Consider the following 17,343-nt stretch of genomic DNA (forward strand, 5'->3'; position numbering starts at 1 on the left):
CTTCCTTCCAAAAACTTACAAATACTGTGTCTAACCATGAGAAAAACATCAAGCAACCCAAATCGTGTGGGACATTCTGCAGTATACCTGATGAGTACTCTTCAGAACTGTCAAGGTCATCAAAAACAAGAAGTCTAAGAAACCATCACAGTCTATGAGAGCCCAAGGAGATGTGACACCTAAATGTCACATGGTATCCAGAGTGGGACTCTGGAACAGAAAAAGGCATTAAGGAAAATGAACAAAATCTGGATATAGTATGGAGGTTAGTTATAAACAAAAAGGCATGGGTGCTTCCTCTCTCAAAATGACATTACAGAAACCTGTACCACAATCATGCATTATAGTAACACTTTGTTATAATGTAAATGTTGGGGGATTGTGTTCTACAACTGTCTCTTGAGGCTATACTTGAAAAGATGGGAAACTCAGTATACAGCTGTATGCAGAGAAGATGAATAAGTAATCTGTCAAATATTAATACCATGGGTCTTTTTGCAGCTGGCTTTAACTATGATTGATTTATTATGTAGATCACATTTTCACCTGCCATAGAATCCCAATCCATATAAGGTTGAATATGTACAATTTTGAATTTTGTAGTTCAAATTCCCAGTTTCCAGAATTTGGGGTTGGGTAAAAGTTGTTTTTCATGCATATGTGCCATTTTTGGATACCTGTGGTAGTTGTTTCAACCTATGAATGAATCAAGGGCACTGTGGGAATAAACTACTTCCCCACATATTGTAGCTGGACTTTTTTGTGGGGACCTTTACACAACCTAATAAATGATCTCTCATAACAGATTGTAGTTCCTTGATGCTCCAACTGAGGAGTTTTCTAGAGCTTCCTTCCTTGGGTGAGAATAGTAGGTGAAGGGCATTGCTGTAGACAAACAGAACTCCATCAGGCTGGGTCCTCAAATATTTTGGCATATGTAACATCTCTGTGGAAATAATAGGTATCAGATAGAGTTCTCTGCTTACAAGCAAGAGAAACTGAAGTAGCAAAGGAAATCATGAGGAAGCTAAGAATTAGTTCACATAATCTAAAGAAAAACCTAAACTACCAAGCCAAGGGAAGAGTATGAAATACAGCAGCTCAGAGGATTCAACCATTCATTGAGTAATATTTATCGAGCCTCTACCCTCTCCCAGACACTGCTACAGGGTGAGAATCCAGCAGTTCGGGGAATCTGTCATGCCATGCTTTCATCAAGCTTGCTTCTAGAGAATCTCAGACTCGGGGACAGCATCTTCTAGAAGACATTCTCTTTCTCTGGGAAGCTTGAGACTCATGGAAATACTGGTGTTATTACTCAGCTCCTACCACTTGACATTATTCATCACACTGCCTAAGGTTCAGATTTCTCTGAGAGTATGATGAGCCTACATTGATGAGTCAAAGGCTCACCCCCATGGGGGTGAGGTGCTCTGATGTGCATTCCCAACAGGACTACACAGAATACCGGAAGGATTGCTCCCCAAAAATCCAGTGAGCTGCTCTTACCAACAGAAGAAAGGAGTGCTGAGTGGGCAAAAAGTTCACTATAATTTGTATTAATAGTGTGGAGAAAGAAAAGAGAAGACTCAGATCTGGCTCAGAATTCTGGTTACAGCTATTTATGTTAGTATAACCTTGGGCATGCTTCCACAATTTCTCTAAAAGTCCCTTTCCTCATCTGTATAAAGTGGAATCATAATCCCCACACCATAGAATTGTTTTGATGTTTAAATCAAGGATCAAACTAGCTATTTAAGAACCTGTTCTGGGGCCAGGCATGGTGGCTCACACCTGTAATCCCCACACTTTGCGAGGCTGAGGCGGGTGGATCACTTGAGGTCAGGAGTTCGAGACCAACCTTGCCAACATGGCAAAACCCTGTCTCTACTAAAAATACAAAAATTAGCCAGGTGTGGTGGTGCATGCCTGTAATCCCAGCTACTCGGGAGGCTGAGGCAGGAGAATCGTTTAAATCTGGGAGGCAGAGGTTGCAGTGAACCATGATCAGCCTGAGAGTGCAAGACTCCGTCTCAAAAAAAAAAAAAAAAAAAACAAACCCTGTTCTAATAACTGCTTAATAAAAGTTAGCTGTATTTTCACACAGTTGTGAAACATACATAGTATCTACAGATTATTTTCCATGCATTTCTAGCACATGATATTTCTATACATTCTGCTTTTTTTTATCTTAGCATGAAAATACTTGTAGGGTAGACAGTGTGTTAGGATCCTTGTTTATATATATATATATATATATATATATATATTTTTTTTTTTTTTTTTTTTTTTTTTGCATGTGTTGACTATAAAGTTTTGCTTAGTAAATGTGACATCGGCCACTTCAAAAGAGGCATCCTATCTCAGCTCAGTCTCATGAAAGACTTTAAGAGTGAAATCTCCAAGCACTGAACCTCTCCAAGATTCTCTACTGGATTTCACGCTGCCTGTCTTGCCTGTGTCATGCTGGGGGTTTTATTTGTAGAGGGAGGCATTGTAAGGGAGGTTATATATTTACTATCCGGCCAAACCTGGGTTGGAAACCTGTGTCTTTGGGCACAGTGCTTAGCTTCTGAGGGCCTCATGTGCTTCATGTGTGCAACTGGGATGATAATACCTACCCTGATGGGTTGTTAAAACTGTAAATGAGGCTGGGTGTGGTGGCTCACGCCTGTAATCCCAGCACTTTGGGAGGCCGAGGCGGGCAGATCATGAGGCCAGGAGATCGAGACCATCCTGGCTAACACAGTGAAACCCCATCTCTACTAAAAATACAAAAAATTAGCCAGGCACCTGTTGTCCCAGCTACTCGGGAGGCCGAGGCAGAAGAATGGCGTGAACCCAGGAGACGGGGCTTGCAGTGAGCCGAGATCACGCCACTGCACTCCAGCCTGGGCAACAGAGCGAGACTCCGCCTCAAAAAATAAAAATAAAAACTGTAAATGAGATAATATATGTATGTAAAGTGGCAGGCTCAGAGCCTCAATCAGGGGAAGCTATTACTATTATTAGGGGTGTTGATTGTGTCATCATTTGATCGCAGGCACAGTATGCTTGGAAATGTAGAATTTTTTATTCAACAGTACTAGGGGAAGAAAAAAAAACCACAGACTCAGATTTTTAAAACAAGACTTTGCCATTTATAAGAAATTGCCAGAAGGTAGAAGAAAAATGCTCACAAGCCCAGAGTCTAGGACCACCCATTTTCTTAATAGGTCAACACTGTGAGATATCTTCTGTACCTGAGCATATCCTCCCACCCGAGGCCCTTCCGGGAATTGCTTTATGATCTACCGGAAAGAAAGCCTTGTTCTCATAAGTAAACAAACTTCAGTGGGGAAGACTGATAATAAACATTGAGAAAAGGTCAAATATACATTTGGAAACAAGGGGAATCAGTGTTTGTTCAGAAGAACAAAAGAGAATGTGACTTTAGAAAATCCATAAAAGGGTCTTAATGGCTGTTCAAGTGAGTAACATTGAGGACATATTTGTTGAATTTCTAATTCACAGGACATGAAATTTTTTTAGTTGTGGAGGTTGGATTTTTTCATTAAAAAATAGCCCTTACTTACCCCAACACCCTTACTTTAGAAATTGGAAAACCAGGGTGCATAGAGGTGACATTACTTACTTAACATCACACAGATAGGTAGTAGCAGAATCAAGACCAGAATCTAGTTCTTCAACTCTGAATCCAGTGACTTTTCCATTGACATGTTCTTATATGTTATAAAGGATGATGGTAACTTTCTAAAATCATTGACTGATAAAATCTAAAATTGTTTAAAGGAGCATGTGGTTTTCCTTAAATTGTTTCTCACTGAAACTCTGTGCCATCCAGAATTATAGCTAGGGTTAATTACATGTTGTCAAGACCAGGCACTACGCCAAGTCTTTTAGATGCGTATTCATTGTGTACTTGTAACAGGGTTGGCCTAAGCTTTGATGATTACCACTAGGGTTTGGTTGTTCCTGGCAATTAGTAGGAAATTGTCCTACCCAAGCAATATGCATGCAGTCATCTGAGATAATCTTTCCCGCAATATGTGGAAAAGTGTTGGTAAGGCAGAGTAGGTCATGAATACCAAGACGGATGGAACTTTTGTTCACCCAAATGTGAACTTTATTCCCTCACTATATATCGTATTCCATACACGATGGTGTGTACCCTTTTTCAGGTTTCCATTTTTAGAATTGAAGAAAACAGGCTGTTGCTTTTAAAAATCATGTTCATTTAAATTGTGTTTTTACTCTCTGTTAAGAAATCACATATGAACATATGGATTTGAGCACCCCCTGCGATTTTTCTGGGGTCCCACCAGGATCTGTGGCTCCCTAACTGATATCCACCTCTCCAGCATGTTGCCAGCAGCCATAGTGACTCCAATGGAAGCAGCAACTTCAAAATATTATGCTAAAATTGGCTCCTAATGTTTTTCTCTTGCCTTCATGCAGTGGCATGCCAGAGCCCACATCTTCTTCCTTGCTAGAGTCAAATTTTGCAAGCCAGTTGTTAAGAACAGCGATTTTTATTATTTATGTATTTATTTATTTATTTTATTATACTTTAAGTTCTGGGATACATATGCAGAATGTGCAGGTTTGTTACACAGGTATACATGTGCCATGGTGGTTTGCTGCACCCTCAACCCATCATCTCCATTAGGTAATTCTCCTAATAATAGAGTGCCCCCCACTCCCCGACAGGCACCAGTGTATGATGTTCCCTTCCCTGTGCCCATATGTTCTCATTATTCAATTCCCACTTACGAGTGAGAACGTGCAGTGTTTGGTTTTCTGTTCTTGTGTTAGTTCGCTGAGAATGATGATTTCCAGCTTCATCCATGTCCCTGCAAAGGACATAAACTCACTCTTTTTTATGGCTACATAGTATTCCATGGTGTATATGTACCACATTTTCTTTATCTAGTCTATCATTGATGGGCATTTCAGTTGGTTCCAGTTATTTGCTATTGTGAATAGTGCTGCAATAAACATACTTGTGCGTGTGTCTTTATAGTAGAATCGTTTATAATCCTTATGGTATATACCCAGTAATGGGATTTTTGGGTCAAATGGTATTTCTAGTTCTAGATCCTTGAGGAACCGCCACACTGTCTTCCACAATGGTTGAACTAGTTTACAGTCCCACCAGCAGTGTAAAAGCATTCCTATTTCTCCACATCCTCTCCAGCATCTGTTGTTTCCTGACTTTTTAATGATCGCCATTCTAACTGGCGTGAGATGGTATTTCATTGTGGTTTTGATTTGCATTTCTCTAATGACGTGATGATGAGCTTTTTTTACTTTTTTTTTGGTCTCATAAATGTCTTCTTTTGAAAAGTGTCTGTTCATATCCTTTGCCCACTTTTTGATGGGGTTGTTTTTTCTTGTAAATTTGTTTAAGTTCCTTGTAGATTCTGGATATTAGCCCTTGGTCAGATGGATAGATTGCAAAAATTTTCTCCCATTCTTCTCCCATTCTGTAGGTTGCCTGTTCACTCTGATGATAGTTTCTTTTGCTATGCAGGAGCTCTTTAGTTTTATTAGATCTCATTTGTCAATTTTGGCTTTTGTTGCCATTGCTTTTGGTGTTTTAGTCATTAAGTCTTTGCCCATGTCTATGTCCTGAATGGTATTGCCTAGGTTTTCTTCTAGGGTTTTTATTGTTTTAGGTCTTATATTTAAATCTTTAATCCATCTTGAGTTAATCTTTGTATAAGGTATAAGGAAAGGGTCCAGTTTTAGTTTTCTGCATATGGCTAGCCAGTTTTCCCAACACCATTTATTAAATAGGGAATCCTTTCTTCATTGTTTTTGTCAGGTTTGTCAAAGATCAGATGGTTGTAGATGTGTGGTGTTGTTTCTGAGGCCTCTGTTCTGTTCCATTGGTGTATATATCTGTTTTGGTACCAGTACCACGAAGAACAGCCATTTGATTGTTAATAATGGGAGATCGAGGCGGGTGGATCACCTGAGGTCAGGAGCTCAAGACCAGCCTGGCCAACGTGGTAAAACCCCGTCTCTACAAAAAATACAAAAATTAGCTGGGTGTGGTGGTGTGTGCCTGTAGTCCGTTACTTGGGAGCGTGAGGTAGGAGAATCACTTGAACCTGGGAGGCAGGGGTTGTAGTGAGCCAAGACCATACCACTACACTCCGTCCTGGGCGACAGAGCAAGCAAGACTTTGTCTGAAAAAATAAAAATAAAAAAATAAAAACTTTATGTACATACATATATGCACATGGGTTTTTTCCTAAATGCTGGTTGTTAAGCCTTTACTTGTACACAACTCCTTCTGAGCCAGTCAAGTCTATAACATGTGTTTCTTCATATAATTATCTTCAACGATAATACTAATAACAACTAAAATGTATTGAACACAAGGGACAGATTTTGTAACAGTCAGCCTCACTGAATTCTCCCAAATGCTCCAGGGACCAGGAGACAATGAGGAGGGTAAATTCAGGCACCTCCAGCATGAGCAAGGACATCTAATAGGTGCCTCCCAAAGGCAAGCAGATGGTAGACACTTGCACATGTTATTATTTACATCAACCCTGTTGTAAATAACGAGAGTGATTTTTATCACTGTGATAGAGATAAAGAACAAGGTCAGAAAGATAAAGTGACTGCCCAAGCAAGCCCCAGCTAAGTAGTGCTGGTTAGATGGGGAGACTACAAGGCAAGAACTAAAGCCTTCCAGTGCCTGCTCCCACAACAGCTCAGACGTAATACAACAACTTCATCTGTTGCAGTGAACTCCAGCCTGGGCGACAGAGCGAGACTCCATCTCAAAATAATAAAATAAAATAAAATAAAACAAACACATTAACAAGAAAAAAAAATCTAAGGAGAGGCTGTAGATATGTAGATACATCAATGATAAATATTTTGAGAGCATTTTTAGTAATAGCCATTAAGAAATTTTATGTAAATAGGATTTAGACATACCTATGAAAGATAGACATTATCCAAAATAACTAAAGCTTAAATTGGACTCCGAAAATGGATAATTTAGACTTTTTAAGAGTAGGTCAAAAACACAGGAAAAGGGTATATAGTTTCAGTGACAGCTTGTAAACATTAATATTTGTATTTACAAATGGCTAAGCACATTAATACATAACAAGAAGTCAGGTCTATAAACAGTGTAAAATTATGGGGAGCGTGTTTGTGGTTCTTAACCAAGGGCCTAATCATTTATTAGTTTACATATATGTGCTTTCTGGAAGGTAGGATTTATTCAGTGTGATGTGGTAAATGGTTACATATCTGACCTAAGGGTGGAATTCAGAGCTCCTGAACACCAGCCAGGCCCCAGCCTCCTAAGCCAGAATGCTAACCCCTGCAGACACTCTAAACACCAGCACCAGAGCAGTTAGCACCAAGCCAGGAGGCACAGGCAGGGCCTTCAGCAGTGCCCTTTGACCCATATGTTACTCAACATTTTTTTCAGGGTAGGGGAGACAGGGTCTCACACTGTCACCCAGGCTGGAGCACAGTGGCGTGATCTTGGCTAACTGCAGCCTTCACCTCCCGGGCTCAAGCGATCCTCCCACCTCAGCTTCCCAAGTAGCTGGAACTACAGGTGTGTGCCACCGTGCCTGGCTAATTTTTTGTAGAAATGGGGTTCCACCCTGTTGCCCAGGCTGGTTTCAAACTCCTGGACTCAAGAAATCCTCCCACCTCGGCCTCCCAAAGTGCTGGGATTACAGGTGTGAGCCACCACACCCAGCCTTCCTCTTCATTCTTGTTAAGATGGATCATTCTGGTCCTCAGTCATTCTTAGAAGCATACTATGCTGTTTCTAGACTGCACATCTCACTGCTTTACCATCTCTCTAAGCCAGCATTTCTTAAAAGTATAGGCTCTAGAATCACCTGCTTCAGAAACAAGTTGTTTAAAATGCAGCTTCCTGTTGTCAATTCTAATGCACATTAAAGCTTGAGAACCACTATTTAAGCAATTGGAGTGTTACTAACGTCAGATTCTAACATGCCTAGCCTTGATCCTTAACTTATAGGAAGGGTTTGGGTATATAAAAGAACCACTGCCAGAGATTACTAAAGCTGTACCATGATTTAGAAACCAGAACAAGTATGTCTATCATACTAAACCTCTTATGTTCCTAGTGACTCACGACAGGTGTCGACCTGTATAGCAGAGACCAGTAGCTTCTGTGACATTTTCTGATTAGTCAGATCAGAACTTGTAATTCGTTTGGTGTCAGCCTAGCCACGAATGAGAGAACTTTCCTGTCATTCTGCACCTCTCTGAAGCTAGCAAGGACAGAAAATCAATTCTGCTTATCATTTTCCAATAGCTCTGAACAGTTATAATTACAGTGTACATCTGTGAGAGTGAAGCTGCTTTTCTAATCTGTTTTCATATTATTTTTTCCAGCAGCTTCTGCAGACCTAATAGTAATTTGGGTTTTGACTGAAGGATACCACTTACATGCTGAGGGTGCTCATTTCAACCCTGTGTGTTTTTAGCACATTGACCTGGTGACGACCTGAGTAGAGTCTGAAAGCTAAGGCACAAACACTATCTAGCAATTCCTGGTCACTAATAAAGGTTTAAAAAATGTTTGTTGGGTTTTACTGAAGAAGGGCCTTGCTTTTTGTTCTGGGTTTTTGTTTGTTAGGTTGGCTGGTTTTGAGACAGAGTTTTGCTGTGTCACCCAGGCTGGAGTGCAGTGGCGCGATCACAGCTCGCTGCAGCCTCAGCCTTGTGAACTCAAGCAGCCCTCCCACTCCAGCCTCCCAAGTGACTGGGACTATAGGTGTGTGCCAGCATGCCCAGCTAATGTTTATATTTTTTGTAGAGACAGGGTTTCGCCATGTTGCCCAGGCTGATCTCAAACTCCTGGACTCAAATAATCCACCTGCCTTAGCCTCCCAAAGTGCTGGGATTACAGGCATGAGCCACTGCACCCAGCCAGGTCTTACTTTTTAAAGACAGAAAATGTAGTGTTTAGCAAGAAATATGAATTGTACTTTTCTTCAGCTGCCTAAAATATAAACTTCCTAAAAGTTAAGGTGTTTATTTATGAATGCATGTCAGTGAGAAGTTCTTTTTTCCCAAGGTGGTGTTATGGAGGGAAGGTCAGTGAGTCAGCCTATTTGCCGAGGCCAGCTTGTCCCTCAGGCATTTATAACACCAGTATTAGTTTGCTAAGCTGCCCTTACAAAGTACCATGAACTGGATGGCTTAAACAACAGAAATTTGTCTCACCATTCTGGAGGCCAGGAGTTTGAAATCCAGATATCAGCAGGGTTTTCTTTCTGAGGCTGTGAAGAAGAATCTGTTCCATGCCTCTCTGCTAGCTTCTGGTGGTGTGCTGGCAATCTTTGACATTCCTTGGCTTGTAAATCTCTGCCTTTATCTTCCATGGAGCTTTCCTTGTGTGTTTGTGTCTCTATGTCCAAATTTCCCCTTTTTATAAGAACACCAGTCATACCGAAGTAGGACACACCCTATTCCAGTATGACCTCATCTAAACTAATTATGTCTGCACCAAACTCATTCCCAAATAGGGTCACATTCTGAGGTACTGGGGGCTAGGACTTAAACATATGAATTTTAGGGAGATGCAATTCAACACATAACAACATTGCTCTGAATAAAGCTTTGTTTTTCTGAGTAATTTTTGTTTGTTTGAATCTGACAGCAGCAAGTATAGAGATTGCAGAGTATCTGGCAGCAAACCACTATCCATGGGAATTATGCCATTGAGGTGTAGTACAGAGAAATAATAGTGCTTAGGCCAGGAATCGTTTCCTGTTCACTGTGTCTTAAACCTTTATTGGTTCCATTAGCTTACACAGCAAAAGGCATTTCCAGTTCAGCATATTGTATTTCCAATATGCCACTCTGATCTCAAACTTTAGTTAGAGAAGACCAACTAAGGCTAAGAATCAAAACTTTTGGAAGCTAGCAAGACCTGATCAAATCCAAACTCCTGATTTTTACAGAGAAGGGAACTGTGGAGTACAGGAAAATTCAATGTCTTACCCAAATACAGCACTCACAGCTACTTAGTGCCACATTGGTACCACAACCCCCACTACCCTGCCTCTTGTTCTAGCTCATTCTTTCACATATTGTACTGCTCCTCTGAGCCACAAGGGCCATCAGTGCCCTATGACAGTGGTCCCCAACCTTTTTGGCACCAGGGACCGGTTTTGTGGAAGACAATTTTTTCATGGATTGAATGGGAGAGTGGGGATGGTTTCAGAATGAAACTGTTCTACCTCAGATCATCAGGCATTAGATTCTCATGAGGGGCACAAAACCTAGATCCTTCTCATGTGCAGTTCACAAGGGAGTTCACGCTCCTTTGAGAATCTAATGCCGCCACTGATCTAACAGGAGGCAGAGCTTAGGCGGTATCTCTCTCACCCACCACTCACCTCCTGCTGTGCGGCCGGTTCCTAACGGGCCACAGACCAGTAACAGTCTGTGGCCTGGGGGTTGGGGACCCCTGCCCTATGATTCAAAAGGTCCCAATTCCTATTGCCTTCGTGGTGCTTTTCTCTAGCTAGAGAACACAGTCAACCCTGTTTTCAATGTGTGCTGTCTACCTGGGAATGTTTCATGGATGGCCCATACTGCCGTTTTTTAAATCTACCTAAGCCTCACCTCTGGGATCTACCTAAATATATTCTCTCTTAATTCCATGGATATGAGCTCTAGGAAGGGAACTAATTATGATGTTAGACTCTGCCAAATATGAACAGTAAAACACATTGTCCTAGAGAGCAGAAGCCATCCAGTATTGTGAAGCTTAATAGAAATTACTTTGATGGGCCCAGCATGGTGGCTCACGGCTATAATCCCAGCACTTTGGGAGGCCAAGGCGAGCAGATCGCCTGAGGTTGGGAGTTGGAGACCAGCCTGGCCAACCTGGGGAAACCCCGTCTACTAAAAATACAAAAATTAGCCAGGTGTGGCGGTGCTTGCCTGTAATCCCAGCTACGTGGGAGGCTGAGGCACAAAAATCGCTTGAACCCTGGAGGCAGAGGTTGCAATGAGCTGAGATTGGGCTACTGCACTCCAGCCTGGGTGATAGAGCGAGGCTCTGTCTCAAAAAAAGAAAAAGAAATTACTTTGATGGTCAAGGTTTTTATTTTGGTTTGCTGTTGTTGTCGTCTTGGGTGTTATTTTGGTGGGGTATTTTTTTGCATTTATATGTTTCATAATCATATAATTATTGGCTTTTTAACATTTATTATTAATATATATCTCCTCAACTTTGGGGGATTTTTAGGGTTTTTCCCCAGCTTTATTGAGATATACTTAACAAATAAAAATTATATATATTTAAGGTGATACATTGTAAAATGATTACCACATCAAGCCAATTAACATATCTATCACCTCACGTGGTTATATTTTTTGTGTGGTGAGAACCCTTAAGATCAGCTCTTCTAGCAAATCTTAAGTATACAATACATGATTATTAACTATGGTCATCATGCTGTGCCTCAGATCTCCAGAACTTCCTCATCTGGCATACATTTTGGCCAACACCTCCTCACTTCCTCTTCTCCTTTCCACCAGTAACTATCATTCTAGTCTCTGCTTTTATTAGTTCAGCTTTCTTAGATTTTACAAATGAGTTCACGCAGTGTTTTTCTTTTTGTGTCTGGCTTATTTCACTTAGCATAATGTCCTCCAGGTTCATCCATCTTGTTGCAAATGGCAGAATTTCCTTCTCTTTTAAGGATGAATACTATTCATTTGTATATGTGTACCACATTTTCTTTAACCATTCATCAAATAAGGCACACTTAGGTTGTTGCCCCAACTTTTTGGGAAGCTCCCTAAGTTGGTGTTCTGACCATGTCTGCTTATTTTTTGGTTTAAGCCCAGCACTTGGAATGAAGTAGGCACACAGTATACATTTGAACGGATGATTGGTAGTTTTGTAGGGAGAAAAGCAGATACTGTTTATTATGCTGACAGTTCATTATTAAAGTAAAATTTATATATAGTAAAAATGCAGAAATCTTTATAGTTCCATAAATTTTGAAAAATATGTACCCAAGTTACCATCACCCAGATCAAGATAAAGAACATTCCCCCATCCCACCAGCAAGTTCCCTTCTGCCCCTTCTTAGATGTGACCCCAATGGCTTTTCTCCTTTGTGTTTTCCTGGAAGCTTTCTAGGTTAGCTTTCACATTTTGTCGGTGATCCATCTCAAATTAATTTCTGTATATGATATGAGTGGGGGTGTCAAAGGTTTCTGTTGTTACGCTTTAACATCTATTCCTTGTTCCTTTGATGAAATCAAATAATCAAGACTTGTCTATAGAAATAGATTTGTCATTGGGAAATGGATCTCTGTATCTCTTTTTCTCTTTTATAATTGAACCGTGGTTGCTGAGGATAACTTAGAAACACAGGAAAGGGCTAATTTTCTGCAGTGATTGGATGGCTCAAGGCAATATGTGTAGGACATGTTACTCCAGTCAGACATACGTTCAAATCCAAATGCCACCAGAGGTGAGACAAGATAGTCTTAATACTCGAATGTACAAAATAAATAGCCAGAGACCTCACCTAACAGGGTTCTTTTTAATGAGTAAATGACATAACATGTGTAATACAGTCATCGCAGTATAAACATCATAGTCAATGATGCCTGCTAGCTTTACACCTGTGCTTGTGTGTGTACATGTTGGGGTATGATATTGGAAAGAAAAACAAATCTCACAGAGATATATGATGAAAAAGGTCCCTGAACTTGGATGAGGGTTCCTCTTTGAAAAGGTTTGTCCCTCCAGCCACCCCCACACACACAGTCACTCCCCTCAAAGGGAGAGGAGGCCCTCTTCTCACCTCTGAGGCTGCTCATGGCAGGAGCTCAGTCACTGCCAGTTCTCTGAACCATCGTGGCTTCTGTCCTCACAATGAATAAACCTGGAAACACACTGTTTGAGTCTCTTCCTGCCTATGGGTTGTAAGTGCTGCTGTCTGAGCTGTGCCTGCAGCAGGCTTCATGCTTCTGGTGCTCACTGAGGGAAGGGGAGCCATTGGTTGATACCAGGAGAGAGCCTGCTGCTCTGCTGCCTTCATTAGAAACAGGCAGTCTCCTTGTCTAAAAATAGCAAAAGTGGGAGAGTGGGGAAGAGCAGCAGCCATGCTCAGGGCTGAAAGTGAGAAAGGCAGAAATAAGCAGATCTCTGAAAGCCTCTTGTATGGTGGCAGGCGGCTAAGCATTCTGGGTGCAGTGACTGTGGTCAAAGCTTTTCTACTTCCCTGGGTCCGTGTTGGGGGGGTCTTGTAGATGTGCCCACACACTCAGCCAAGGGCTGAGCATGAAGGAGCCGCTCTGTCCTGGCCCGAGCATGAGATGTGCCACACTCTGATACTGTCCAGGCTGCCACAGGAGCTCTAGTGCTAGTGCTTGAGAATTTCCACACCCTGTAGTATCCTCACCCACTCCCTGCCCCAACCAAAGGTGAGCTTTTTCCCAGTGGGGCACAAGGTGTTGGTTTGACCATCACTTCAGAAGCCCCTGGGTCACGCTGGAATGGGCTTGCCCATAAGCAGAGTGTGGCTCTGGTACTAAACAAGTCTTTGCAGCCATTAAGTGAGACCAGGCTGTATTTGTGGGTTTTCTCTGCAGGTAGAGCTTTCCTGTCTACATTTGTTATCAGTTAATGTTCTGGTAGCTAAACTAAGAGCAGAAAAGGAATTCTTTCCAAGGTCTTACGATAAATCTGTCTATGCAAGCAGACCTCATCAAAGCCCCATGAAAACAGGCAGAGTCTCAGAGGTAAGAGTCCTGTTGATACTCCTGTTTGCTTATCCAAAAGAGCTTTACCCTGTCTTGGCCTTTCTTTCTCTTGCACTATCCAAACTGATCCTCTTGCTGGCCTTGTGAGATGGGCTGGGCATCTTTCCCACCCACAGATGAGGAACCAGGAGCTTAGTGTCATAACTTGCCCAGCATTGTAACCAGTAATCAGAGACGCAGAGCTTGTATCGAGGCCTCTGCCCTTCGCCTGGATATTCTCTGAGGTTTCTTCCCCACATGACAGTTTCTGAAGGGCAAAAACCTCCTAACATGAAGCAGCCTAAAATGTGGCATGAATTTAAGCAAACTTAGGGGGAAAAAAAAAAGACTCCATTTAACTTTGATTTGGGAAACATTTTTCTTTGCATGACCCAGCAATTATGACTCTGAACCCAGAGAGGGAAATATAACCCTAACTCACTGTTGGCCCGGCAGTATACAATATTTATATAGTCACCATACTATAAACTCTATGTGTCAATTTTCTAATTTTAGAGCCAATCTGTGGACAAAGAGGGAGCAATTTTGTTATAGCTGCAAGATAGGATATAAATATGAACAGCCCTGACAAAGTAGAGATAAAAGTTGTTTGGTTTTTTTTAAGTGTGTCTAATATAAAGTGAGAGGGGAAAGCAGGGACAAAGACGAAATAATGTGGGGAGTTAAAGGATATGGTATGTGGTTGATGGAATTAAAAAGCTCACTAGGTATGTTATTTACAGTTACAAAATAAAATATAAATAGCAAATGTTGGGAGAAGACATGGGGTAGAAGAGGGTAAATGTCCCTCATAGTGAATCAATGGATGCTCCCTTAGGTTAAGAATCTTTTAACCATTCATCAAAAGACATGAAGGGAATCTCCAGAAAATATTAAAAGAGAAATCCCAAAAAGGGCTGCTGCCCCTAGGGAATGGCGGAGGGTGGGGGTGGGGAGGAGGGCAGGAGGTTGTTGCTTTTCATCAGAAGTCATCTGTGTTGTGTGCTTTATTATGATATTTATTACTTTGATTAAAACAAACTGAGGCAGTGAGAGAATGACTTTTAAAAGGCAAAAACTGTGGATAGTACCATATGTTCCCTCAACAAATGCTCTCATGAGAATTAGCTATAAAACACTCATTAGGTCTGCAAACAGAAATCAGAGTGTTCCAGGCTATAAAATTATCAATGACTGTTTTCAGCAGTCCAGCCAGGCTAATGCTCTCCAATGAAGCCAAACTAATACTGCTGATAACCAAAATAATCTTTTTTTTTTTTTTTTTCTGTAAATGACAGAGGCCTGTGTGGCATCAGGGTGCCATTAACGTTCCCTCCTAGAGAGACAGCCAGGAAGAAAAATCGCTCCTCCTGTACTGCTCTCACCCGTGAGAAGTTTATGACTTGTTCGGAGAGCAGAGCACAGAGCCGTGGAAGAGTATTGGCAGTTTCTGTGTTTTTACAAGGGAAGAACATAGCTGAGTAGATTAACAGTTTCCTGTGTGGCTTGTTGCAAATTACATGCAATTAGCCCTCAGACAGCCTGAATCGAGAGAATTGTGGCAAAACTTGATGGTGCAGAACCTAGGCAGGCAGCCAGACTCCTAAACCCAGTCACGTAAATTTGCTTCTATAACTGGATCTTCCCAAGCCACAAGTCTGAGAAATGGTGGGCACTCTGACCTGACCACTAGATTTTCAGGACATTCCTCCCAAGAGAGGTATCCTTGCTTCTAAGTGACCCCTAAAACAGAACCTAGGAAACTCTCAGCCAGATAAATTAGAAATTGATTCTAAATAGGCTTGTGCCCAGGAAATCAACAATGCAGTAAAAATATCAGGATAAAAGCAAGAATACTTCCCAAAGTCAGAACTGAGGAGCAATGAATATTAAATTGATCAATGGCATAGACATTTAAATGAAAATCCTTTCTTTAAATGTATATTACTGGCCAGGCACGGTGGCTCACGCCTGTAATCCCAGCACTCTGGGAGGCTGAGGTGGGTGGATCGCCCAAGGCCAGGAGTTCAAGACCAGCCTGGCCAACATGGTGAAACCCCATCTCTACTAAAACTACAAAAAAAAAAAAAAGTAGCTGGGCATGGTGGTGCGCACCTGTAGTCCCAGCTACTTGAGAGGCTGAAGCAGGAGAATCGCTTAAGCCCAGGAGATGGAGGTTGCAGTGAGCCGAGATTGCACCACTGTACTCAAGCCTGGGTGACAGCGAGACTCCATCTCAAAAAAAAAAAAATTACATTACCTTTACTGCTTGGGGCATCTTCAAGAGAAGACTTTGCTGTAGACTATGGATGCGTTTATTTGAATTAGATGACTTATTCTTGCGTTATCTCCTTACTCTTTTGATAATTACATTTCATTATTTTTTAAGCCACAATGGACATTCACATACATATTCCTGCGTACAGTTTATAGGTTCTTAGGCCTAGGTAAGACTTTATGTCCTATGTGAAACATTTCTTGATTAGGAAAGTTACACCTTTCTCTTCAGTAATGCATATAACCTTTACTAATCTCTCTTTGCTAAAAATAATGTGACAATGTTAAACTGAAATATTTTTAGTATCTGTTTTGGCTGAGGCCCAAAACAAAAGTAAATGTGAGACTATAGCACTTGCAAAGGTCAAAACTGGTTTTTGAATGGCAGAAAATCAGCTCTACAGCTCTCAGCTGACTACCCACCTCCAGCCTTTAAAAGAGGTTATTGAGGCCAAGAAAAGAGTGGCAGTTAGAATGTGATCTTTAGAGAGAACTGTTGATCAGAGGTGTCTGTCCCCACCCAGGGACACTTGAGAGGGCTTGATAAGTGTCCTGTGGAGGATGTGGCTCATGCCTGAGATCCTGTGATGGCAGAGCAAAGAGAGTTTGCTGTTTGGAGTTGGCCTCTGCTACTCACTTCCTATCTTTTTTCTGTGTGTGTTTTTCTTTTCTCCTTAGCACTTTTGACCAACATAATACATATTTTAAATACTTATCTCATTGTCTGTCTTCTTTAATACTATGTAAGTTCCATCAGGCACAGACTTTTAAAATTTGATCTCTGTATTCTAGGTGCTAGAATCCATTCTAGGTGCAACGTGCATACATGGATACTCAATAACTATTTGCAGCTGGGAGCAGTAGTAGCTCATGCCTGTAATGGCAGTGTATTACAGGCCTGTGTGGCTTGTTGCAAATTATGTGCAATTAGCCCTCAGACAGTCTGAATCGAGAGAACTGTAGCAAAACTTAATGGTGCAGAACATCGGCAGGCAGCCAGACTCTTAAACTCTTGGCCTTTGGGATGATCACTTGAGCCCAGGAGTTTGACACCAGCCTTGGCAATATAGGGAGACCTCATCTCTACCAAAAAATTTTTAAAAAGAAAAACCAGGCATGGTGGCACATGCCTGTAGTCCCAGCTACTTGGGGGCTGAGGCAGGAGGATCATTTGAGCTCAGGAGTCCAAGGCTGCAGCGAGCCAAGATTGCAACACTGCACTCCAGCCTGGATGACAGAGCAAGACCATGTCTCTAAAAAAATACAAATTAA

General features: G+C 41.5%; 1 protein-coding gene and 1 long non-coding RNA gene across 4 annotated transcripts in view; one reads left to right on the forward strand and one right to left on the reverse strand.

Annotated features, from left to right (window-relative positions):
• Positions 1–17,343, forward strand: part of PIP5K1B (phosphatidylinositol-4-phosphate 5-kinase type 1 beta) — a 310,275-nt gene that overhangs the window by 267,420 nt on the left and 25,512 nt on the right. The gene's annotated exons all lie outside the window — the stretch shown is intronic.
• Positions 4,530–17,343, reverse strand: part of LOC134759776 (uncharacterized) — a 68,400-nt gene continuing 55,586 nt past the window's right edge. Inside the window, exon 2 of the long non-coding RNA XR_010136518.1 lies at positions 4,530–6,194. This is a non-coding gene — a long non-coding RNA (uncharacterized LOC134759776). The remainder of the gene's footprint in view (positions 6,195–17,343) is intronic.

This window comes from Pongo abelii, chromosome 13 (assembly GCF_028885655.2).
Source record: "Pongo abelii isolate AG06213 chromosome 13, NHGRI_mPonAbe1-v2.0_pri, whole genome shotgun sequence".
Lineage (NCBI taxonomy): Eukaryota > Metazoa > Chordata > Mammalia > Primates > Hominidae > Pongo > Pongo abelii.